At 40.2% G+C, this 26,237-nt stretch overlaps 1 protein-coding gene across 9 annotated transcripts in view; it reads right to left on the bottom strand.

The window, feature by feature from the left end:
* FARS2 (phenylalanyl-tRNA synthetase 2, mitochondrial) overlaps nucleotides 1-26,237 on the bottom strand; it is a 572,601-nt gene that overhangs the window by 511,172 nt on the left and 35,192 nt on the right. The window contains exon 1 of one of the 9 annotated variants that reach the window (XM_079777472.1): nucleotides 13-28. The exons of the other annotated variants lie outside the window; for them this stretch is intronic. The gene's annotated coding sequence lies outside the window, so the exon portion shown is untranslated. Of the gene's footprint in view, nucleotides 1-12; nucleotides 29-26,237 lie in introns of those variants that run through there. 9 annotated transcript variants of the gene reach the window in all.

Below are 26,237 nucleotides of genomic sequence, written 5' to 3'. Positions count from 1 at the left end.
CCAGTCAATTACCTCCTTTACGAGCATCCTGAGGCAGAGAATTCTCCGGGCTCACCACACATGCTGTCAGCTTAGTTATCTGTTTAAGAGATTTATATAGGGTCACATGGGGCTATAAGATAACTTATTTAAAATAAATGAGCTCAGATTTTCTCAATGTAGCAATGAGAAATGTCTGTGGCAAGAAATGCAATACTCATAAAGATCTGAGGAAGAAAGCAGAAACCACCTTTCACTTCTGGTGAAGACAGGAGTGTGTCTGGTGTTGCTACACACACGTGTGTCTAAGAAACAGGAGGCAAAGGGAGAGCAGGGAGGCCTCTTCTGGGCTGACTCTGGGATGAAGGATGCAAACCAGGAAGGGTGTTCAATCCTAACATTAATCATCAGACAGAAACTGATTTAAACTTGGGGCTACTTAACCCTACATGCTGTATCTGCTCTGTGGCCAACCTGGAAAATACTCAGAACTTTTCCACATAAATTAACGGTAACTGCTTCTTTGCTTTACACCAGTGGTCGGCAAACTCATTAGTCAACAGAGCCAAATATCAACAGTACAACAATTGAAATTTCTTTTGAGAGCCAAATTTTTTTTAAAATCTTTATTGTTCAGATTATTACAATTGTTTCTCCTTTTTTCCCCCCATATCTCCCCACCACCCGGTTCCCACCCCCCCTTTGCCTTACCTCCCCCACCCGTTGTCCTTATCCATAGGTGTATGATTTTTGTCCAGTCTCTTCCCGTACCCCCCACACAGACACCCCTTTCCCCCTGAGAATTATCAATCCACTCCCATTCTATGCCCCTGATTCTATTATGTTCACCAGTTTATTCTGTTCCTCAGATTTTTAATTCACTTGATTTTTAGGATCACTTGTTGATAGATATGTATTTGTTGTTCATAATTTTTATCTTTACTTTTTTCTTCTTTTTCCTCTTTTTAAAGAATACCTTTCAGCATTTCATATAATACTGGTTTGGTGGTGATTAACTCCTTTAGCTTTTTCTTATCTGTGAAGCTCTTTATCTGCCCTTCAATTCTGAATGATAACTTTGCTGGGTAGAGTAGTCTTGGTTGTAGGTTCTTGCTATTCATCACTTTGAATATTTCTTGCCATTCCTGTCTGGCCTGCATAGTTTCTGTTGAGAAATCAGCTGACAGTTGTATGGGTGCTCCCTTGTAGGTAACTAACTGTTTTTCTCTTGCTGCTTGTAAGATTCTCTCTTTGTCTTTAGCCCTTGGCATTTTAATTATGGTGTGTCTTGGTGTGGTCCTCTTTGGATTCCTCTTGTTTGGGGTTCTGTGCGCTTCCTGAACTTGTAAGTCTATTTCTTTCACCAGGTGGGGGAAGTTTTCTGTCATTATTTCTTCAAATAGGTTTTCAGTATCTTGCTCTCTTTTTCTGGCACCCCAAAAATTCGGATATTGGTGCGCTTAAAGCCATCCCAGAGGCTCCTTACGCTATCCTCACACTTTTGGATTCTTCTTTCTTTCCGCCTCTCTGGTTGGGTGTTTTTTTCTTCCTCATATTCCAGATCTTTGGTTTGACTCTTTGGGTATGGTGGTCTACAGTTGAGTGTCTGTATATTCTTTATTTCAGACAGTGAATGCCTAATTTCTGACTGGTCCTTTTCCATTTTTTTGGTATTCTCATTAAGGTCCTTGAAGGTCTCTTCAAGTTTCTCAGCGGTTTTTAGAAGATTCTTGAACAAGAGAGCCAAATTTTTTAAACTTAAACTTCTTCTAACACCACTTCTGCAAAATAGACTCGCCCAGGCCGTGGTATTTTGTGGAAGAGCCACACTCAAGGGGCCAAAGAGCCGCATATGGCTAGCGAGCCGCGGTTTGCCGACCACTGCTTTACACCATTTTGGCATATGAAAGGTTTCATGGAACACCCTACTTTCATATAACAGGATCACGGTGGAAACCTGTACAACAAACAAGGACCACGTTTTTAAATTTTTACACCTAAACACTCATTTTAAAAACAAAATCAAAGCAAGAATATTTGTTTCCCTAAACTCCAAATCTCATCTCTAAACTATGATGAACTTTACACCAAATAATCTTAAAGCCACAGTACAACACAGGGAGGACAATGCCAGACCCATCACTGTCTTTTTAAACAAATTCCCAGGGCCCAGGAGAGGCTAAGACAAATCATTCCACTAAACCTGTGGTCGGCAAACTGCAGCTCGCGAGCCATATGAGGTTCTTTGGCCCCTTGAGTGTGGCTCTTCCACAAAGTACCACGGCCTGGGCGAGTCTATTTTGCAGAAGTGGCATTAGAAGAAGTTTAAGTTTAAAAAATTTGACTCTCAAAAGAAATTTCAATCGTTGAACTGTTGATATTTGGCTCTGTTGACTAATGAGTTTGCCGACCACTGCTCTAAACCAAAGAATCCTCACATTGACTATGGTTTACTCAAAGATACAGCCATATTTCCTGAAGTAATGATATGGCCAAGTGTTTCAATGCATTAGAGGGCAAGTGCTAGAGGTGGTGAGGGTAAAAACAAGAAGCCTTCAGGAACTACAGAAATGGCAGCTCAAACATCATCAGTCTCGAGTCTATTAAATGAAACTACCATTAGAAATCAGAGTGACCTGGAGTTTTCATTGACACTTAAGAGCAAATAGTTGTCTTTCCTCTATATCTCTAAATTCAAGGCTCTACAAAGTAAATGAGCTCTGTCCTCTACAGCAACCAGCACTAAATTACATGAGTATTTAGGCATACTCCATAAGGATATGAAAATAATTTTATACCACAAATAAACAAAATAGAAGAGATTCCCTTGGTATTTGAGGAATATATTCCAGCAATCCCACTAATAAGGACATGCTGAGAACAGACATTTTTGTATCTTTGTTACGGCAAAATTTTCAAGAGCCCAAAGAACAAGGTACTCAAGAGAATTTGGAGCAATGATCCTATACCTTGGATGTACACTGACATCTACCTGGGGAACTTGAAAAAAGATACTTTGCAGATCAGAGTTCATCTTAGCATAATTGTGGGCCCTTGATACGCTAGGATCAGGAATCTTTTTCTACAACTAACATCCAGCTATGATAGTGTGCTCTATGAGCCATTCACCCCAACAGTGGGAAAGGAGCTAGGGCGTATGAACACCAGGAACCCGCTCTTAAAATGCAGCTTAGAAGAGGTCACTGACCCATATGGCCTGCTCAGAGGAGTGGGGTCAAGGAGGCACCTCAATCTGTATTTTCAGCGGCACCTCCCTGGAAAAATGTAAGAAGCGCTAGAGACAAGTTGCAACATGAACTGACACATGGGCCCAGCCAAACCAGCATTGCCCAGAGATAGCACTATTTTCAGAATGCCACAAAGCCACCTGATGCCACTCTTTGAGAGAGAATACATACCCTTTTAGCAAAATACACACAGGGATTAAAGGAATAGGTACATTTCCTAGCTGTTGCTCCTCTGTTGATAAAGCTGGTAAATTCACTTTAATGAATTTTTTTAAAAGTCCTCAATGTTTACCATTGAAAACCCTCAATTTAAATCCAGCTATAGATAGTTTTGCTTGCTTTTATTTGAAACTCTATCAGGGGTAGATAGCAAATGTATTATAAACTCCATGAGAATCAATTTGGATTTATTCAAAACATTTAAAAGCAAAAATTTATCCAAGAAATTTAAATTTCAAAAAAATCAAATAAATTGCATGCATTTTAAATACATTTTAAGCAACAGAAGAGTTTAAAACATAAATTTAGAAAAGCAAGAGAAACAAAATTAATATCTTTCTACAAAATATGGCATTTTATTTAAAGAGCACTTTTTTTTTCAATATATTTTATTGATTTTTTACAGAGAGGAAGGGAGAGAGATAGAGAGTCAGAAACATCGATGTGAGAGAAACATCGATCAGCTGCCTCCTGCACAGATGTGCCCGCAACCAAGGTACATGCCCTTGACCGGAATCGAACCTGGGACCCTTCAGTCCGCAGGCCGACGCTCTATCCACTGAGCCAAACCGGTTTTGGCTCAAGAGCACTTTTAACAAACAAACAAACAAAACAAAAAACAGAAAGGAAGACCAACCATTAAATCTAAGAGTGCTTGACCACATGAACTCTGAAGGCAGGCTGCCTGGACTTGAATCCAAGTTCCAACACTATATTAGGCATAATGCTCTTAATCGTGTCCATGTGCCTCATCTTAACACCTGTATATCAAAGCTTCTAGAGTCAGAATGCAGGGTTCAAATTCATATCTGTACATGTTAGTTATGTGAGCTCATTTAACTACTCTGTACCTCTTTTCCTTCTCTGTAACATTGAAATAAGAGTAGTAACTACCTTCTACCTGGAGAAATTGGAATCCTGGTACCCTGCTGATAGAAATGTAAAATGGTGCAGCCACTGTAGAAAACAGTATGGCAGTTGCTAAAAATATTAAACATAGAATTACCATATAATCTAGCATTTCCACTTCTGGGTATATACCCAAAAGAATTGAAATCAGGAACTCAAGCATATTTATTCAACATATTGTAAAAATGTACTATACATGAAAGTGCATAGCAACATATGCATTCCCAACTGCCAAAAGGGAAACACAACCAGTGTCCATTGACATATAAATGAATAAAATGTGGTATATGCATACAATAGAATATTATTCATTCTTAAAAAGGACGGAAATTCTGACACGTACTACAACATGGATGAATCTTAAGGACATTATTGTAGTGAAATAAGCCAGTCTCAGGAAGGATAAACACTGCATGATTCCACTCATATGAAGTACTTAAAATAGTTAAATTCATACAGACACAAAGTAGAATGGTGGTTTGCAAGGGCTGGAGGAGGAAGGAATGGGGAGTTAGTGTTTAATGAACACAGAGTTTTATTGGGGGAAATTAAAATTTTTTTTAAAAAATTGAATGATAGTGATACTCTACACAACAAAGTGAATATACCTAATGCCACTGAATTACACACATAAATATGGTTAAGAAAGTAAATTTTATGTCTTGTACACTTTACAATAAAATAAATATAAATAAGAGTAGTCCCTACCTCCTAGAGTTGTTATAAGGATTAAGTAGTTCTTTTGTGTTGAGAGAGTACCCAGCACAGAGTAACCTCCCCAAAACATTGGCTAGTATCTTATTTTCCTGCCTTTGTAGTTCCTTCTAGTCCTGGGCTATCTTCTAATATAAATGCTCCTTCATTGGGACAGAAATTCCACTGCAATTGCATAAAGATGAAGAAACTACCTAATTTTTGCAGAGTCTTCACACATTAAGCTGAAATTACCACATTTTTTATAACACTGATTTTATTGCCTTTATTTACTAAATGGTTTCTTAATAATTTTGACTCAAAAATGGGTTCACAGGCTAATCTATCATATAGGTCTGAAGGAAGTCCCCCTGCTCATTCATAAATACTCTTTCACTTGTTATCACAACTAAGACTATTTTACTTCTTTGCTTGATCATTTTTTAAAAACCTTTTATAAAAATTTCCAAGCATACCCAAAAGTACAGAGCTCAACTAGCTTGGATGCACCCAACTTGATAACCAACTTGAACCTTTCTGACTCTACCTAGTACTCTACCTTCCATCCACACAAAAAATTAGAATAAAAACACCATAAGAGCTACCACTAAAGTAATAATGTCCATCTCTACAATCATCATCATCATCCCTATTTTTCTTTTACTTTTAGAAGTTCTTTTTTAACATCTTAACTTCCTTTCAATTTTTCCTTTGAAAGTACAAATCATTTCTATATCTACCACGCCAACATTATTGTAAGGATATAATATACTGATACATGAAAGTGCATGTCTGACATGTATTAGGTTCCTGAGAAATATTAATTCCCCAGAGACTACCACCTCACCTTACTCTCCAAGACAACAGACACCCCGCCCACACACATACACACACATAACCTTCTCCATCTTTGTCCCTTACCATCCTAAACACTGGTCCTTACTTCTTTCCTGCCCCTTCCGTCTCCTAACAGGGGATCCCAAACACAAATGCCTGATCATAAATCCAATCACCTAGAAGACCCCACATAAAAGAACAAATATAAAAAGTAGATAAATTGAATTGATAACTGTTTTCAATTCTTAAGGTACCAGTCCCTATATTAAAAATCAAATATATACTCAATCCACTGCCTGTATATTATGTTATTTAACAGAAAAATCAGGCTAGATACTACATTGCAAAATGTCACAAACAAATTCCTATGCAGGTCATTCCTGTGTGCGCACATGCACATTTATATGTTAAATATTAAGCACTTTTTGATAATCTGAGAAGTTTTATATGTTGATGAGATTCACTTCTTTGCAATACTTTTCGCCACTGGCAAACCTACCACCTCTAATTTGTTTTAAAAGGAATTCTAATCACCCAATCAATCATACTCTTGACCTTCAGCCTTCACAGTAACTTCACTGTGGTCAAAATTGGTTCTAAAAATTCATATTGCAATTGTTCTGTTGTCCTCAAGCTCCAAAATGCCAATGGCAAGAATATAATTTGCACAAACCCTCTAGTAGAAGGAAAAAACAACACAGTAAGTTTCTAACTCATCTTCTACCAAGATTCTTTAAATAAAAGTGAATATCTATGATATTATTAAGTAACAGATTCTCCTCCAGTAAGGTTTAAAGACTTAAAAATCATCAAAGTTTTGCCCAGCTGGTGTGGATCAGTGGTTGAGCATCAACCTATGAACCAGGAGGTCGTGGTTCAATTCCTGGTCAGGGCACATGCCTGTGGTTGCGGGCTTGATCCCCAGAAGAAGGCATGCAAGAGGCAGTGGATGGATGAGTCTCTCTAATCACTGATGTTTCTATCTCTCTTTCCCTTTCCCTTCTTCTCTGAAATCAAAACAAATATATATATATTAATCATCAAAGTTTCTCTTCGCCACAAAATGGCATGGTTCACTTTGGCTTTAAATAACTTATCATTCTTTATGTAGTGATATAGAATAACCAAATAATAACCCTTCTAATTCATACCTCAACCCCTCCTAGCACACATTTAATCTTAACTGCAATGGCATCCTACTTCAATGTAAAAGAGAGCTGTCTTCTTGCCTAAACCAACAATTTATAACTCATTCACTTCAGAATACAAAACTTCTCAAATTTATCCTACTAAAACAAAAAGAACCCCCTCTCTTGAGGACCCCATGCAGCCATAGCGCCCTCTGTATTGCCTCATCTCTACATTTCTCAAGAAGTCACTGAGGCTTAAACATTAAACACTTCTTGTCTTCATTTTCTTATCCTTTCACTACTCTAACCAATGAATTCTAGGTTCTGCTATACCACTCCCCTGGAACTATTTTCAATGGTGTCACCAAAGGCCTCCCATTTACTCAATCCACTGGCCACTTTTCAGCGCTTAAACTCTGTGTAGCATTGGATACTATTGGTCACATTCTCTTCAAAACTGTCTTCCCTCCGTTTTTATGTCCTCTCTTCTGGCCTTCCTCACACCTCTCTGAATATTCCTACCTAGCCTCCTTCAAGACTCACATCCTCCAACATCCCTGATGGGTCAGTGACCCCCGAGTTCCATCTTTGTCTCTGTACTCTTCTCCTTTTACTACATACCCTTGCTTGGTCCCATCTATTGTGAATATAACTGACTTCAATTACCAATGATATGCCATGGTCTTTCTAATCTCTGTATTTCCAATTGCAGTCTCCACTTGGCTGAACCTCAGGCACATTAAACTCAACATATCTAAAATCTAATACTACCTCACACATTCACTACACAGGTGGATGCTACCACTACCTAATTACTCAATCCAGAAAACTGGAAGGCATCCTTTCCTACTCCCTCTTTTGGTCTTCAAATTCCATCAGTTTCCAGGCCCCACTGCTTCTAAATCCCAAATCTCTAGGATTTGTGCCTCCCTTTCCATCTCCTCCACTGCTGCTACTTCAGGCTTGATCGTTTCTCACCTAGATTTCCACAATACAACACGAATGCAGTTCTTTTTCTCCAATGAACACATCTGGCTCTACTAGCTCTCCAGGCTACTGTCAAAATGACCTAAAATTCAAGTTTTATAAGGTCCTTTTCTGCTTAAAACTCATCTAAAATCTTGTATCTTTATAATTTATTTCCTGAATATTTAACCTACCTCATGATTCCCCATCAGCACCTCCCTAAAAACATCAGCCGTGCAGAAGCACATGTCCATGCAAATATAGCTCCCTCAGTCCAAGAAAATGCTCTCACTCTCTTTGCTTGGTTAACTCCTACTCATCCTGATGATCCCCGAGAAAATCTTCTCTGGCTCAACTTGTCCATGTTAAATAACTCTCCATTCTGTTCCCACAGCATTGTGTTTTATCAAAGCACTGATCACAGCACCTGTTTACTTATCTAGCACTAATCATCCAAGTTAGTTTTTTGTTACATTTGTTGACTTATGGGTCTCTCCCACTAGAATACGCACTATTTGGAAGAAACAAATGTATCTTATTAGACTTTACATGTACAATAACCACATATTTGCAAAATTGCCAAATGATATTCATAAGAAAGGCTTGTTAAAAATATATTCAATATGTAATTCTAAGAATAAAAATGATAGACAAATCATTAAATATCAGTACCAGAGATAAGAAATGTTATGTTTCATATTGGAGACCTCAGATTTTATTTTCTAACAAATTATAAAAATCAAAGGGTCAACAGTACAGAACCTTCCATTTAAACAGCCAAATCTTGATCTGTTTGGGCCTGATAAACTCCACTGGCCTTTCCCTGATAACTTCCTGAGACCCCGCCCCACCACAAAGGTGTGCAAGCACCCAGTGGGTGGCAGCTGATTTGGTATACCCTGGGACATTTGCTGAGTGGCCTCAGACCCAGCACTGGCACTGAGTTTGAACCTGTATTGATCTACTGAACACCACTTGCCCCTACCTAGTGACTCAACTGAGAACCTACATCATGCAAATTGAGCATTGCCTGGGGCTCTTTCAATGACAGCCTAACAGCCAGCAGGCAAAGGCAAGTGGAGGTAGATTTTGGTGTTTCTTAGGACTTTTGCTGACCTGCCCCCAGACCCGGTGCTGGTAAAAGCAAACCTTGGTGCACAGTTTGATCCTTCTTGTGCATACCCAGGCCCAGAAGAGGCAGCCCAAACTGTGGATCGCTTTGTAGCTCTAAACAGGTTGCCCAGGGCCAGTCATAGGCAGCGTCTGACATTGGCCTGCACCAGAGTACCTCCCAAGAGGGCTCAGAACCAACACCCAATGATATGTTTATTAATTTTAGAGAGAAAAATATCAGTGTGAGAGAGAAACATTGATTGGTTGCCTCCCGTACGCACCCCAACCAAGGATTGAACCCACAAGCTGTGTATGTGCCCTGACCAGAATCTAGTCCATAACCTTATGGTGTATAGGCCAACACTTCAACCAATTGAGCCACCCAGCCAGGTCTGTCCTTGTACATTTAAATGTAAGTAGAATACCTACACCTATTAGTAAAAGTTATTATGATGTAAGGGAAAGCAGTATTATTACATATGGACCTCATTTAGATAATTTTAAAGTGTACAACTTTAACACAGTAGTTTCAGTTTCTGTGGAAGAGATCAAACATACTAGAGGCCTGTTTAAGTCTGTAATACAGTCCATGAATCCATCTGAACTCTTCCTACAGGTAGCTCAAAAAATTGTAAGTACATACACACACACACACACACACACACACACACACACACACACATATATATATATATATATATATATATATATATATATATATATATGAGTTATCAGAGCCCCACGACTACATCCCACAGATCTAATGAACAGAAATGTTCCTAAGAACTAGAACTACAGCTGTGTTTTTTGTGTGCTTTTTTTTTTTTGGGGGGGGGGGGGTGTTCTACCAATAGGCTTAAATTCTGGTGATCTCCTCCATCAGTTTTATCCCATTTCGTTTATGTTTCCCTTCCCCACATATACCAGCTAAAGTGGTTTGAGGCCTTCAGCACCCACTATTTTACAGGCCACTTATCTCAGGAAATATTCCCTAATGTCCATTGAGGATCTGCTTGCAAAATTATGTGTTCCTTCTAGGGAAGCCCTCATATGCCCATTCTGTGGCTGCCTTCTAAGCATCTATGCCAATGGTAAGTCTCTCATGGGGCTGCATCGCCTGTTCCATTCCTTAGTCTTCTGAATACAGTGATGTACCCACAGCAACAAACAGCAAATCATTTGGTGAAGATAACACTTCCCTTCAAATTCCCAAAAATTCCCAATACTCATTAAATGACTAAAAAGCCATTTTGAATCCATAAGTTTAGATGTGCTTATTTTTGCATAGTTTGCCCAGTGTTAACAATGATAGTATACTGATAGGTTAGGAGGTATTAAAAATCTATACTAATAAAAGGGTAATATGCTAATTAGACTGAACATCTTCCGGACGACCTTCCGGACAAAGCCATGGTGGCAGGGCTGAGGCAGAGGTGGTTAGAGGCAATCAGGCAGGCAGGGGAGAGCAGTTAGAAGGATCAGGCCAACAGGGGAGAGCAGTTAGGGGGATCAGACCGTCAGGGGAGAGCAGTTAGGGGGATCAAACCAGCAAGGTAGAGCAGTTAGGGGCATCAGGCCGGCAGACAGGTGAGTGGTTAGGAGCCAGCAGTCCCGAGGGGGTCCCAAATTGGAGAGGGTGCAGGCCGGGCTGAGGGATCCCCCTCCCATGCACGAATTTCGTGCACTGAGCCTCTAGTATTAAATAACTGTTCCTGATTTGTTTTGCTTTTATCAGTGGAGACTGCTAAGAAGTTTGGAATACTAAGCACATGAGAACACATATTCAAGAAATCAATTTTATCTCCTGTCATTTACAAGTAATTTTCTAGAGTTATTGGTTTCCTTTAATGAGAGAGATGATCTTTCTCAGGGTGAGCATGTAAGGTTAGTGATGGCCAGGAGCAGTAACTAAATTGGATGGTTTCAAATCCTTAACAAGAAGTGTCTACCACTTCCCAATATAAGGCAATTATGCATTTAGTTACATCAAGGTCCTTCTAAAAGAGGTGATCCCTGTAGACACATAGAAATTGGTATTATATATTGGTTTGAACAATGACTATGGAATTTCAAGGAATGAAAACATTCATCATCAAACTCATATAAACAGAAAGGAGAATAATGGTTATCAGGGCCAGAGGGAGTGAAGACTGGAGAGTTATTACTCAATGGGTACTGAGTTTGAGATAAGAAAAAAGTCCTGAGAATGGAGAGTGATGATGGTAGTACAACAATGTAAATGTACTAATACCACTAAACTATACACTTAAAAATGGTTAAAATGGTAAATTTTATAAATATATTTTACCACAATTTTAAAAATCCATCATGAAACATAACTTTTAAACATTTTCTAGACAATGTTCTAGAAACAGATTTTAATGAATTTTGCAGCTGTCTCATTAAACCTGAAATACCAAGCAAAGCATTTAACTGATACACAAATCTATTCCAACTAGGGGCCCGGTGCACAAAATTCATGCACCGGGTGGGGGGGGGAGGTCTCTCAGCCCAGCCTGCACCCTCTCCAATCAGGACCCCTTAGGGGATGTCCAACTGCTGGTTGGACATCACTCTCGCAATCCGGGACCACTGGCTCCTAACCGCTCACCTGCCTGCCTGCCTGATCACCCCTTACCCCTCTGACTGCCTGCCTGCCTGCCTGATTGCCCCTAACTGCCTCTGCTTGCCTGCCTGATCGCCCCTAACTGCCCTCCTCTGCTGGCCTGATCTCACCCCTAACTGCTCTCCCCTGCCAGCCTGATCTCCTCTAACTGCCCCTGCCTGCCTGATCGCCCCAAACTGCCCTCCCCTGCTGGCCTGATCTCACCCCCACCTGCCCTCCCCTGCTGGCCTAATCTCACCACCAAGTGCTCTCCCCTGCTGGCCTGATCTTGCCCCCAACAGCCCTCCCTTGCCGGCCTAATCTCGCCCCTAACTGCTCTCCCCTGCTGGCCTGATCACACCTAACGGCCCTCCCCTGCCGGCCTGATCTCGCCCCCAACTGCCCCCCCCCCTGCCAGCCTGATAGCCAAACTGCCTCTGCCTCAGCCCCCACCACCATGGCTTTGTCCGGAAGGAAGTCGGACGTCCAGAAGATGGCCGGTTGACCCGGTATAATTAGCATATTACCCTTTTATTAGTATAGATAGATTATATAGGGTAGGATTGCTTAAATGGGGGGAAAAAAGCCTTTTTCAGCAGGAAGAGATGCTCTTGGCAGACAAAAATACATAATCCCTATATCTGGACTGATAGCCAGCCACATGCACTATACTGCCAAACGGGTCATTAAAAAATTGAACCACTTTCTTAAACCTTACAGCAAACAGCTGTTGCCCTTAAAACCCCTCCTCAGCCCCTTTAGTTTCTGCCTTCGCAGTTCACCCAAATTAGGTTCTGATTGGTCAGTTTCTATGCCAGCGTCAAAAGCTCTGCCTCCTAGGCAGCCATTGGCTCTTCACACTTCACCCAGATTAGGTTCTGATTGGTCGGTTTCTATGCCAGTCAGCGTCTCTGGGCCTATCCCTGGGCCTGATCAGAGAGGCGGGGCTGATCAGCAGCTGCCCCAGGCTGCTGGTGAGTGGGCTGAACTGCTGACCTCTCAGAAAGAGGCTCGGCTGCTGGTGAGGCCCGCCTCTCTCTCTCTCAGAGAGGTCAACAGTTCAGTCTGCTCGCCAGTCCCTGCCCACCCGAGCCTGCTGCGCATGCAGCCTGGTGTTGGGTCGTCCCTTCAGTCGTTTTGGATGTTACAGGCCCTGGCTCTTCATACAGGAATTTAGGCAACAATCTATATATTTTTATAGGCAGTTCTTCTCCCTCTAAGTTACCTGCCTTTTGGTCATTTCATTTCTTGAAGCACCAATTTTTGTGTGGGCAGGTACAGAAAGAGCAATTAATTTTGTGACTAATTAGTAGAGGAAAATGGGCTTACATGAGGTTCTGAATTGCTGTAAATTTTGGTTAGCTGTGTTACCATGCCACTATTAACATGGGTAATGAACACATTTTCATCACAAGTCAAGCAGTTTCTATTTGAAGGCAGGTTGTCATTATTCCTGCCTAAGACAACAAGTCACACAGACTTCCAGCAGCAACATACAGCTGCTGGTCTGGCAGAGAACTGGACAGATAATCCTTTCCCAGAACATGCAGTGAGCACCACTGCCCCAGATACTGCCCCAGACAGGTTACAGGTGAGGGACTGAAAACATCCCAGCCTTCAAAAGACAGGACGAGGGGAAACTCCAAACACAGCAATTCCCTCCATTCTTCTGTACTCAGGAACTCTGAACACCTTTGCCCAGCAACATATCCCATTTATATATACCTTGGCATTCTACTGTCTTTTCATCTTCTTCACATAGCCTTTTCCACACCAGCTGCTTTCTAATAGCAGATTTCTGGCTGTGTTCATTACAGCTCAGTTTCCCTTTCTAGGAGCTACACAAAGCAACTGAAGGATGCATCCCAAAACCCCTAAACAGAGCTGAGACAGGAGGGCCGTGAGCTAGTGTTGGGCCATTTGTCCTCTGGTGCACACACAGCCTCCAAAGGGTGGCTGGAAGACATCATCTATCTTCCTCTCCTTAGTGGGAGCCAAACCATGTAATTTCCATCCTGCTCCATCTCTTTCAAAGAGAGAAAAATAGAACCTCTGCTGCTGGAAAGAGCTGAAATGTTTGGTAATGAAAAAAGGCTGCATTCCCATACCAAGTTAATTAAGAGTCAAATGTGAAAATTATGCTTCTCACATCAGGTTTTGGTTGTTTAGTCTTAATGGAAAAAAAAATAAAAGCCCAGTGAGGTTGAGTAGTTGCGGAAGATAATGTTAAGAAACGTATTTCAAATCCACATGTCATAACAACCACTGGGTAGAGACATTTCTGCCCAAACAAATTTCAGTAATTAAATTAAACTTCTTTCAAATCAAGTATGCCATTAACACTATCACTTTTAGTAAATGACCTTATAAAAATGCTTCATTTTACTATATTTTGAAGAAAGCATAAGCCTCTGGTATTAGAATACTATGTGAATTTAACAAAACAAAAATAAAAAAAAGGAAAAAAAATTAAAGCCTATGTTCCTTCAGACCTAGTTCATTGATGGCAATAATACCAAGCCCTCCCTGCACACGCTCTTTTTTCCAGAAAATGAACGCAGAGTATCTTCTTAGCTCAAGCAGCTGTAAGAAAAATACCATAGAGTTGGTGGCTTATAAATAACAAACATTTATCTTCCACATTCTGGAGGCTGGAAAGTCCAAAATCAAAGTGCTGTCAGATTGGGTGCCATGTGAGAACCCACTTCCTGCTTCAGACAGCGTCTTCACACAGTGTCCTCACTGTGAGAAGGGGAGGAGAAAGCTTCCTGGTTCACAGACGGCATCTTCACACTGTGTCCTCACTGTGTGAAGGGGAGGAGAAAGCTTCCTGGTTCACAGACAGCGTCTTCACACTGTGCCCTCACACGGTGAAAGGGAGGAGAAAGCTCCCGGTGTCCCTTTTATGAGCACACTAATCCCATTCATGAGGGCCCCATCCTCATAACCTAACTACTTCTCTATACCATCACATTGGAGGTTAGGATCTAAACATGTGAATTTCCCAGGTAGGGAGATTGGGGGCCACAAACATTCAATTTATGACACAGAGTAATGAGAATATGTTCTTAATCTTCACACTGTCCCTAGGGGTAAAGGGAGCATAGATTATTTAGGTTCCTTTTTGGCTGAAGAGAATTAAGTAGAAAAGGTAATCTGATCACAGATCACAGAGGCTGGGATGGAGCTCTGATGAACTCTGACCTTCTGGTGCTGTGTTCATTACTTCACTTGTTTCAGGATCATACTGTAAGAGTTGAAAAATATCAACAATCAATGGCTTTATTTGAAGTTATAATTTAGATTATTGATAAAGTATAACTTTAAGAAGAATATATTTTAAAAGAATAAGGTTTTAGTCCAAATAGAGCAGGTTATAAGATACCAACTCATAAGTACCCACTCTATTCAATACTTCCCTCATTTATTATGTGGAGATATCCACAATGAGCTAGGCAGATGAATATATCTTAAAATGAGAGGTCTAAGAGTGAAAACTGACAATGTAATGTTGGGGTTATATTGAAAAAAATATTCGAATAATGCTGAGCAAGGAAAAACACCAATATTCTTCCACATTTTGAATAAATTACAATACATAAAGAGTCAATAAAAACAGAAGTCCATAAATATCTTTGTTGTTACAAATAAAAAAATAGTATTCATAACATACACACACATACACACACACAATTTGTAATCAGTATCCATTTTCTTTTCCTCAAAAAAGTAATTGAAAAGTACAGTCATTCTAAAACCTCTAGGTCAATTCATTCTTAAAAGCTAACTATTTTGCAATTCTAAGCTGCCACTTTATTTAATGTTTTAGTGTAAGCCTTTCGAAGAGTCAAATATCTATCTGCATGTGACAGGTACCATTTAATGTGACAAAGATATTGGGATCCAGCCCCTGCCTACAAATGCAAAAAGCTTTAAGTAACATTGAACTAAACCCAGTACCTGTGCATTTATCCTTATCTGCAATCACCACTTCATCAATGAATATGGAAAAGTAAAGTTAATTAGAGAGTAGATTCTGTATGAATTAGGTTTAAATTTCTCCTTATCACACAGTATTGAGGTTGACTCAGGAGTGTACTGCGCCTGCATTTGAAAAGCACAGGCAGATTTTATTTGAAGGTATAAGAATAATGTGTATTTGTTCCTATACTGCCTGATCTATAGAGACAGGATAGAGAGGCAGAGATCTTCCCGGGTTGGGCCAATCCCATGGGGAGTGCCTGGACAAACAAACTCCTCCTGCTCCAGATTTAAGTCTTTTCTGCTCCACCAGTCAGTCACTCCATTACATTTGACCTGCGTGCCCCACTTCAAATCTCCTAAAAACAGCCTGTTTGGTTTTTTGTGAGTCTTTGTTTTAAAATTTGTACACATGGGCCTGTGCTTATTTGGGGGAATAAAGTCACTCTGATCTAGAGAGCAGCTTGAATTCCGGAATACTACTTTAAAATAAATGAAACTGATTTGCAAATATTTGTTGTGCATTTAGAAGAGTGCTGGGAACAGAAAAGAGTAAGGAAAAATCTTTGCCCTCAAAAGATTTCAGAAGGCCAGCCTTGCAAGATCCCAAAATTACCTAAAGGCAATTACTGTACCTTTATCAGTCACAGATCTTTTTTAAAAAATATATTTTTATTTATTTCAGAGAGGAAGGAAGAGGAAGAGAGAGATAGAACCATCGATGATGAGTGAGAATCACTTGATTGGCTGCCTCCTGCACACTCCACAACTCAGGCATGTGCCCTGACCAGTAATCGAACCGAGTCAGTCACAGATCTTGGAGGCAGCAATAGTGCCAGTGGTTCTCAATCATGAATATTAGAATTACCTGAGAAGCTATTAAAAATATTTGTGTCACGGTACCACCATCAGAGAATTGTATTTGATTGCTGGGAAAGAGCCCTGGCATCAGTAGTTGCATAAGCTCCCAGTGATTCTAATGTGCAGCCATAATCAAAACCTACTGGTCTGGACAGTGCACGAATTCCTACCACTGCTAAGGTTAAGAGTTCTCAAACTGGTTCTAAAACTGTCAAGGGCTGTTCAAGTTAGCCTTGGATTTCATAAAATAGCTGGCATTCTACTCATACATTTTTTTTTCTTTATGTTCCAAAATATTATTTATATCATCTGGACTTCAACTAACATGTAACCCTGAGGAGGCTATAAGAACCTTTAGATAAACCACTTTTTTAATTATTTAGATTTCCCATAAAATCACTTTTACTACAAATACTTCTTCATATGAAAATCTCATTTGTACTTAATAACTAAACTATTCAAAATGTTACTTAATAAAAACATGATTTTGCAAAAAATAGAAAAATTAAATACTGACCATTTTCAAGACTCCTGAAATTATCCTCATACCTTTCATGAAAGTTTTGCTAATACAAGCTCTGATAAGATAAATTCAGGCCTTTGTATATGCAAAACTAGGTTTTGTTTTATAGATTTGCTGTTAGGGTTTGAAATAGTAAGGCACATATGTCACAAAAGACTGGTTAAATGGGTTAGCAAGAAGTCTTGGTGTAACGTTAACTGTCACATATTTCACGATTATAGGTAGGATCAATTTAAAATCTGCTTAAGGGAGGAAAAGTTCAAGTACAGGACTTATTTTCCCTCAAGTGAAGGTTCTCCCTCGTAAAAGGGGCTTACCAAGGGAAACTATGAACACATCTAGCACACAATCATCTGAGTTGTTCTGGAGGATCTGGATATTCGGTTATGAGGTGACAATTATTCTTCCTCATAGTATTTACATCACCATAATAAAGTCAGGGCCTCCCCACAGCATTGCTGATAATAGCACACACCTGAACAAGCACAGTAAACATGAATCGATACCTTCTGCTGTTTCAGTCAGCTATCTGATATGGGCCTGATGACAATGGTCCTCTATCCTGGTGGCACATTTGAAACTGACAGAGTAGGCAGTTAGGCATGAGCAGAGCAGGAATAATAGGCCCGGTATGAAATGTCACCAGGACAGAAAGGCCTGGGTGCCTAGCAATAGCCAAAACCAGAGAAAGCAACTATTACAGGCTAGGACCTTATCCCTAGGGCAGTGATGGCGAACCTATGACACACGTGTCTGACAGGCGTAGCCATTTCTGATGACACGCGGCCGCTGAGGCGGCCGAATGCCGAGGATGAAACATTTGCTGCTCCTGAGGATGAAACATTTGCGAAATAATGTTTTTTCCTCAAAGTGACACACTACCCGAGTTATGCTCAGTTTTTTGGCGAAGTTTGACACACCAAGCTCAAAGGTTGCCCATCACTGCCCTAGGGTAACCTTCCCTCCCTTAGCATGAAGCTAGTAATTTAAACCTCCTTAGAGGAGGAACAAGGGGGCAGAGAATAGCCTCACATGACTCCCATACAAACCCTGAACACCCTCCCTTAAGCATTAAAGCCCTCAGGATAATGAAGTTCTGACCCCATCAAATAATCTTAGGAACAAAGCCTAGGGTCTGTTGACCACAGAAATAGAGTTTTGGTCACACCAGAGATAACATCTAGGCCTCAGTTGTGTTTCAGTTTCAGGCCCAGAAAAGCAGGAAACGCAGACAAAATGATAGCAGACTGACATCAGGACCAGATGCAATGACTAATGACCCCCTACCCAGATGCCAAACAATTAATAGGCATGACCCTGAAAGGACACACCTGGAAAGCTGATGAATGTTTATTGAGATCCTCCCCTGAGGCAAGGGACCCAGTGTGCAAGCTCTCCCTCCCTCTCTAGAGCACACCCACACTTCCTTCTCAAGCACAAACCTTTGTTTTCTTTCTCCTAAGATCCAAGGGCCTTTCTTTTGCTTCTGTAACTTGTTTCCTGAGTCCATGAGGTTCACTTCTTCTGTGACTTCCTAAATAAACTTCCCGTATTAGGGTCTTTGGCTATGAATTCTTTTTTAGGCAAATTGAAGAACCGAGGTCTAACACCACCACTAACAAAACCCTTGAGACTTTTTAACGATGTTATTGCTGGGCCCCATGCCCAGAGTTTATGATTGACTTGATATGAGTGAAACTAGAATATTGGTGTGTGTGTTTTTAAGGTTCTTAGGTATGTCCTAGCTGGTGTTGCTCAGTTGATTGCTGCATTATCCTGTACACCAACAGGTCATGGGTTCGAATCCTGGTCAGGGCACAAACCCAGGTTGCAGGTTTGATCCCCAGTTAGGGTACACGTGAAAGGCAACTGATCAGTGTTTCTCTCTCACATCCATGTTTCTCTCTCTCTAAAAAAAATATATGTATAGCCTGGTCGGCATGGCTCAGTGGTTGAGTATTGGCCTATGAACGAGGAGGTCACGGTTCGATTCCCAGTCAGGGCATATGCCCGGGTTGTAGGCTTGATCCCCAGTGTGGGGCATGCAGGAAGCAGCCGATCAATGATTCTCTCTCATCATTGATGTTTCTATCTCTCTCTCCTTCTCCCTTCCTCTCTGAAATCATTAAAAAATATATAAATATGTATGTGTATATATAAAATAAAGGTTCTTAGTTGTGATGAAGGGACCTGTTCCTGAATAAGATGAAGCTAATGCCGTTAGGAAGGAGCCTAGGGAGTACTGGAGATGGCTGCTCACAAAACAAGCCCACCACAGGGACGTCAGAATATTTCTTTGTTTCAAGAAAAATGTTCCTAAAGCCAACAGAAACACTGGGGCCAAGTCCGCTTTATGACCTCAGCTCGCTCTGCCCCCTCCACCCAATCACCATGGACACATGACTAGGGAGATGCCTACATTCCACGTTCCACATTGCAAGCTGGGAAAGAGAGTAGATCAGGCTCCAACCAGTTCTAACTCGGTGGAGAAGGGAGAGTGAAGGAATCCTGGAGCATCTCCCTGTGCTTTCCTGGCTCAGGAGCCCACCTGGAAGCCCACCCAAGATGGTGATGGGGATCTGGCAGTGTGAGGAGCAGGACTGCCAGTGGCCAAGAGGATGAGCTTAGGGTAATGGAAATGGACCTGGGAAGCCTGGTGACCTGAGAGCCCTGTAGCTGGGCTCCTGCAGCAGGAAAAGGCCATGCAGTTCACTTTCCGCACCCACAAAGGGGAAACCACAGCCACCAGGACCGCCAGTGCAGTACCATCCAGGACCGCAGTGCTGCTGAGGCCCAGAGCGCCATCCAGGACTGAAATGACGCTTAAAGGCCACCTGGCCAGCACACAGGTGATCTGGGACAAGAGGGGTCCTGATGTTGGAGACCCGGGCTGACCGCAGACTCCAGGAACCAGGAATACTTGCCACAAAGGAAGACTTTAGTATTCCCCCTGTATTGTATTTTCATTTTATAAGTAATTTTTTGAAGTCAGAGAAGCCAACAAAGGCAGCAATGGGGCTTATAGAAAAGACAGTGGAAATGATGAAGCTGAATCAGCAAATAAACTCAAATCCAGTAAAAAGTGGTAGAAAACCGGGCTGTTACTTAGTGAACAGTTATCTGTCCAGGCTGAGACTGACTATATGCTGGCAAACCTGACCAACAAAACTAACTAGTAGAGAAGGTAAATTGAAAACCAGTGAAACAACTATGTACAAAAAGTAGTGAGATCCTATAAACGAGACAAGAATTAGTCTCCCAATATGTGAAACAAACTTCAGAGCTGAAAACAACATAGCTCTTGGCAAAGGAAAAGCTAGAATCTGACTTGAAGCAGCAGTTGGAGGGAGTGAGGGGACATTTTACTGGTAAAGGAGAAACAGTACAGAGAATTGCAGACTTTACATGATGCTAAACAAAGCCCAAGTTGAGACAGCTGCAAAGGCCCATGCTTGTTACCTACAGGAAAAAAAGCATTACTGGACAAGCAACTGAATAGGCCAGCCAGGAGCACGTCCGGAAAGAGGGGAGCTAAAAAGGAAGGCCTAGGCCTTGTAGGTGGCAGCAGAGAGGCATGCTTCTGAGCTGCACCACCTCCGGAGAACCAGGAGTTACATAAAGAGTTAGTGCAGCAATCTTAGCAGTGCCCGGAGGAAAAGACCCCTGCCCAAAGCTAGTTAAAAATTCAGAAGCAGCAGCTGCAGCAGGAACAGTTGTCTATGGAGTACTTATTCCCAGAGAGGCAAGGACTTCAACAGGGTGCTCCAAAGAACAGAAGAACGTCTTCCCTAGCAACTGAATCAATCCATAGTAATCTCTAAACTATCACTGATTCAATAAGGATTGGAACAAGTATTCTTAGGTGCTGCATAAACCTGGTTCAGAAGGCTTTGGGATCTCATTGCTACTGTAAAATATCTATCATGACATGTTAATGTGAAGGATAAGGTACTTTTTTCCAGACAAACTACAAAATATTTGTGTAACTAGCTGCCCCTAATTAGGTGTTGTTTTTTTTAAATTCGCTCGTTAGTAAACAAGATGTCCCTCAATCCTACAGATAACCTAATACCATTTGCCAAACATTCATATATGAAACTAGGTTGAGAAAACCACCTTGGGGAAGTGAGAGGAAAACAATTGTATGATTTATTTCATCTAGCTGAGTCAGATTTCTTTATAGAAAAAACATCCTTAAGGATAGCATCTCAGATTGACTTTATATACAAGTAGTGCTTTCTGGGCTGTAAATGACCAGTATCAGTTTATCCTCATTTCTTTTGGGCAACTCAAAACACGAAAGCAAATTGTTTTTCAGCCTTTTTTTTGTTGTTGTTGAAATTTTGTGCCAGTGGCCAGGTAGCTTCTTCTATAGATTGCTCATGAGTAAGAAGGTACTCTAATAACAGCAAGATCAATAAACGCTAGGTAGAATGACCTTCTGTCTGATGTAGTCCCCACAATTACAGCTTTCAGTAAATTGAGAAGGGAAGACAGCGGGGACATATACTACGTCAACTCTTTTGAAAATGTTTTCTATGAAGTAATACCTCTAGAATCAATGAGGTGGCTAAACGCCTCTGCATGTTTTAGAAAAATGTATCAAAAGAAAGTTTTTAAATATCTAGATAGCTTTTTAAAGAGTCTTGTGCCATCTATTTCCTTATCAACATCCTAAATCCTAAGATGTCAAGATTACTTAGAGTATTTTAGTTTTAGGTCCCGTATTATATTTTTGAACTATATGTGCACTTAATAGTACATGAAATGCCTTTTGTAATTAATATGTGCCATATATTTATGCCTATTTAATAGAGCTGAGAATAGTATTTTAAATTAGTATAGGCTTTTAGAATAGATTGTTTTTTTATGTGTGGTGTTTTGTTTTGTTTTGCTTTTATGACATATTTTGATGGTTACACCAGTGATTTATTTGAATGCTGACTTCTAGTACAGGAATATAACCCCATATCTTCACATTGCTTTTCTATGAAAAAATGTAATTAACTGCATGTCTTCCAGAAATTGTAATAAAAAACTTGAAAATTTTCTTGAATTTTATTTTATTGATATGTAAAGTGAATTCCTTTAAATTGCATTACAAAAAGGACTCTCCCTGAATGTGCTTTTAACTTGTAGCTTTAAATTTTTTTCTGTTAAATATGTAGTTTCTTTATTAAACAAGCATTTTGTTATTAAAAATTAAAGCCTATCTGGATTAAAAAATAAACATATAAGTAAATAAAAAGGTTCTCAGGTGTGTGATTCAAGGCCAGAGTAAAGAACCAGTGGGCTAATGTGATCCTAGAACAAATAAAGGGAAACAAGTTCAAACAAAGACAGGTATGCTTTTTGAGCTTGCTTACACAACTCAAATCTTGGTCTCTCCCCTAGACATGAAGGGAAGATGGCTTGTGAAAGAGGGAGGAGCTTGAGCTCACAATCAGACAAGAGTTCAAATCTCAGCTCCATTAACTAGCTGTGTATCCTTGGCCCATTTGTGAAAGTTCTTTCAGCCTGTTTCCCCAGATTAAAAATGGCACTAATTATATCTCATCGGGGTTTTACCAAGACTAATATGAATGAGATGTAAAACAACTAGTACAGTTTTGGTTTCATCCCATTTGTCAGCAGAGTCCAGGCTTATTGGGCACCTACACTGGGGGTTCCAGATACCAGCCACGAGATGAGCAACTTGGGGTCTTGAGAGGTGAAGTGATCAGTTATCCAAGACACAAGGCTAATTAAGTAGCAGAGCTTGGATTAGAACTCAAATTTACCACCTCCGAAATTTTTGATAGTATTGTTAAAATGAGTGTGCGGAAGAAAAACACCAGTGACTTTTGAAAGCACATCATTGGATGAACAGTTGTGGTTAAACTAAATTCTGATATGGATTATCGAAAGGTCCTGGCTTGCCTTCATGGCTGCTTGAATACAGCCTTGGAGCTTATGAAAAAAATATATCAATGGACAACTGAAGAATACGTAAGTGGGCATATTTACCTGAGAAAAATGCAACGTGTTGTATGTACACAAGTACACAGAAAAGAAGGATATGAAGACATAAAAAATATAATGCTTTTTATACTTGGTTATATTTTTATAAATTTTTTTTGTGGTATAATTTGTGGTAAATCTTTTGTGGTATAATTTTGTGGTAAATCTTTTGTGGTATAATTTGTTCTGTTTCAAAATTGTTGGTGATTTTTCACTGACACATAAGATAAATTAATGTGTAAATTGTTAATTTAATGATAAAGAATTCTTTCATATGTAAGTTTCAGTCATTTTCTTGTACTTCTATGTCAGTATGCAAAATGCAAAAATAATTTCTTTAAAAAAGAAAATATAATTCTCCCCATACTCTTTTTAACTTTTTAACTATTTTTAAGTTTCAAGCAATGCCATTTGATTTTATTGATTTACTTATCCAACTGACCAAAATGATGCATGTCATGATCATTAAAACATTTTAGAGATGTTGTTCTTTTATATATATAAAACAAGTAATACAGCAGGTATTAAAAATGTGAGTTGGGTCAACTTCTGAGCAATCCGAATGAGCCACAATAAAAAAGAGAAGTATACTTTAGCTCATCTTTTCACACATGAGACACATTCAATAAATTAGTTTTCAAACTTTCACAACTATAAATACAATCTCCATATTTTTCTTAAGTCAATACAAAAGATCTCTCATGGCCAACTGGTGAAGATGATCATAACTTACTTGTTGAATAAAACTGCCAGTTATTACCTAATTCTAAAAAAGATAGAATCAATGAATCTGAATGTCAGGACAGTTCAAGAGCCTCAACCCTACTTCTAGAGAATGAAATACTTAGCCCAGAGATAAAGAAGGAATCCAAATCCTAGAACATATCCCTATGGCTTTAGAGTCCAATGGCCTAAAGTTTAAATTCTAGCTTCAACATTTCAATAAATCACACACTCTTTATGCTTTAATTTATTCATCTGTTAGATGAGAATAATGCCATCTTTCTCAAAGTTCTCATAAAAACTGAAAATGGGAATATAAGTAAAGTACATAGCACAAAATAGTTTTATTTCCCTTGCTCTCCCTATATTTTGATTTCTGGTCATGAAGTTTCTAATCAATTATGCCTCTGAAATATTTCCTCTTCATAAATCAAATAACTCTCAAACTCAGAGAACAAAAATTCACAGACAACCCACCCAATGAAAAGACACTAAAGAGAGTGACATCAGCAGCATTGGCCATGTGAGCTGACCTCCAGGTCTCTCCCCGGTGCAATTACAAGTTGGACAGCTATAATTCAACAAAGGAAATCCCGGCTTAACACACAAACACATCTGAGAGATCCACACATTGAGACACCTAAATGTGGACACATCAGAGCAAGTGGGGTAGGCAGGATGGAGTAAAGACAGAGACAAAGGCCACAAACAGTCCATCTCTTGCCTAGGTCCCAGCAGATGCAACAGCAGTGAAGGGCTCCAGGGAACTCCACTGAACAAACTGAAAGGGCAGAAACAGCAACTGAGCCTTGTGGCTGGCATATATTGAGGCTGGGCCCAGGGTCAGAGATAAGAGACAGAGAAGCGCCCTAGCCGGTTTGGCTCAGTGTATAGAGCATCAGCCTGCGGACTGAAGGGTTCAATTCCGGTCAAGGGCACATGCCTGGATTGTAAACTCCATCCCCAGCATGGGGTATGCAGGAGACAACCAATCAATGATTCTCTCTCATCATTGATGTTTCTATCTCTCTCTCTCCCTTCCTCTCTGAATCAATAAAAATATATATTTAAAAAAAGAGAGAGAGAGAGAGAAGCATTGCAAAGGGTCATAGCATTCAAAAGCCCACCAGCATCAGACAAATGCGGGAACCTGCCCACCCAATCCCTCCTGTGGCCAGTCGGCAGTAAAAATCACTCTGCCAATAGTAAAAGAACTGAAGAAAAAAAAAACACCAAAATAACTATCCAGCCTAAATGGCCTGTACCCATTATGGCTAACTCCACAGGAGAGAACAGAACCCCAAAGAGCCTACTTCCCCTAACTCCTAGCCCACCCCTCCCCCACCTATCATAGAGGAGCCTGGTAAAGGAAGCTGGGGCAACTCCAACAGAGTGGCTCTGCTGACAGCTTCTAGCTACAGAAAAGTGGTATAAGGAACACAGTGGCCACAAAAACCATACCCTGCAAAAATCCAAAGGAGTGGTGCCCCAAGACAAAGGCCAGCAGGTCATAAAGGGGACACCCTCCTCCTCAGAGAATATGGGATGCTTTCCAAGGCCAAGACTACATGCCCCACAGAGATCCCAGAAGCCCCAGTAGTGTAGGTAGGAGAAAAATAAAAACTTGCGCTTCAGCACCACCTACTGGAAAACAAAAGAAAGATCTCTATTATCAATCTGCTAAACAGTGATGAGTCAAATACTTCATTACCACAAATACCCAGGCAGAAAAATAATTCATCAAGCACAATACATAACTAAAGTAACAAGGGAATTCAGAAAGAAAATTTAAAAATCTCCAGAGAACAAACTTAAAGACATGGATGACTGTGATTTAAATGACAGAGAATTTAAGATTGCAGTCCTTAAAACAAACAAAAAACTAAACAAGATACAAGAAAACTCAGAAAAGCAATTCAATGAGCTCAGAAATAAAATCAACAAATAAAACAAGTATTTCAGAAAAATATTAAAACTGTAAAAAAAAAAAAAAAACAGAATTTTGGAGCTAGAGACGCAGTAAATGAGACGAAGAATCAACTACAGAACTTAGGAAACAGAGCAGACCAGATGGCAGAAAGATTCAGTGATATCAAAGCTAGAAATCTACAAAAGACTTGGGTGGAAGAACAGAGAGAATTGAGAGTGTAATAAAAAAAAAAGGTAAGAACTATCTGACTACTTTAGAAAGAGCAATATAAAAATAATGGGTATCACAGAAAGAGAAGAGCAAGAGAAGGGAACAGAGCACCTATTCAAACAAATCTTAAATAATAAAAGGCTAATATGCAAATCGACCAAATGGAGGAATGACCGGTCGCTATGATGCACACTGACCACCAGGGAGCAGATGCTCAATGCAGGAGCCGGGTTAATGGCTGGGGAGAGCAGCAGCTGAGGAGGAGGTCTCCCATCTCCGCGGCAGCGTGAAGGATGTCTGGGAAGTGGGC

The sequence above is a fragment of the Cnephaeus nilssonii genome, assembly GCF_951640355.1.
Source record: "Cnephaeus nilssonii genome assembly, chromosome: 7".
NCBI lineage: Eukaryota > Metazoa > Chordata > Mammalia > Chiroptera > Vespertilionidae > Cnephaeus > Cnephaeus nilssonii.
Note: the sequence above shows the minus strand (reverse complement) of the source record. Positions and strands in the feature narration are given on the sequence as shown.